Below are 872 nucleotides of genomic sequence, written 5' to 3'. Positions count from 1 at the left end.
GATGTCATACAGACCCTAAGAGAACACAAATGCCAGCCCAGACTACTATACCCAGCAAAACTCTGAATTACCATAGATGGTGAAACCAAAGTATTCCATGACAAAACCAAATTCCCACAATATATTTCCCCAAATTCAGCCCTTCAAAGGATAATAAATGGAAAACTCCAACACAAGGAGGGGAACTACATCTCTGAAAAGGCAGAAATATAATCTTCTAACAAAAAAAAGAAGATAGCCACATGAATAGAATTCCAGCTATAACAACAAAAATTACAGGAAGCAACAATTACTTTTCCTTAATACTTATTAATATCAATGGGCTCAATTCCCCAATATAAAGACATAGACTACCAGACTGGGTATGTAAACAGGACCCAACATTTTGTTGCATACAGGAAACCCACCTCAGTGATAAAGACAGACATAACCTCAGAATAAAAGGCTGGAAAACAATCCTCCAAGCCAATGGTCCCAAGAAAAAAGCTGGAGTAGCCATTCTAATATTGAATAAAATCGACTTTCATCCTAAAGTGATCAAAAAAGATAAGGAGGGATACTTCATATTCATCAAAGGTATGATCTACCAAGAGGAACTTTCAATTCTGAACTTCTTTGCTCCAAATGCAAGGGCATCTACATTCATATAAGAAACTTTACTAAAGCTCAAAACACATATTGCACCACACACAATAATAATGGGAAATTTCAACATCCCACTCTCTGCAATGGACAGATCACGGAAACTGAAACTAAACAGAGACACGGTGAGACTTAACAGAAGTTATGAAACAGATGGATTTGGCAGATATCTATAGAACTTTTTATCCTAAAACAAAAGGATATACCTTCTTCTCAGCACCTCATGGTAC

The sequence above is a fragment of the Mastomys coucha genome, unplaced genomic scaffold (assembly GCF_008632895.1).
Source record: "Mastomys coucha isolate ucsf_1 unplaced genomic scaffold, UCSF_Mcou_1 pScaffold4, whole genome shotgun sequence".
NCBI lineage: Eukaryota > Metazoa > Chordata > Mammalia > Rodentia > Muridae > Mastomys > Mastomys coucha.
The sequence above is the reverse complement of the archived record's forward strand: the minus strand, read 5'-3'. Positions refer to the sequence as shown.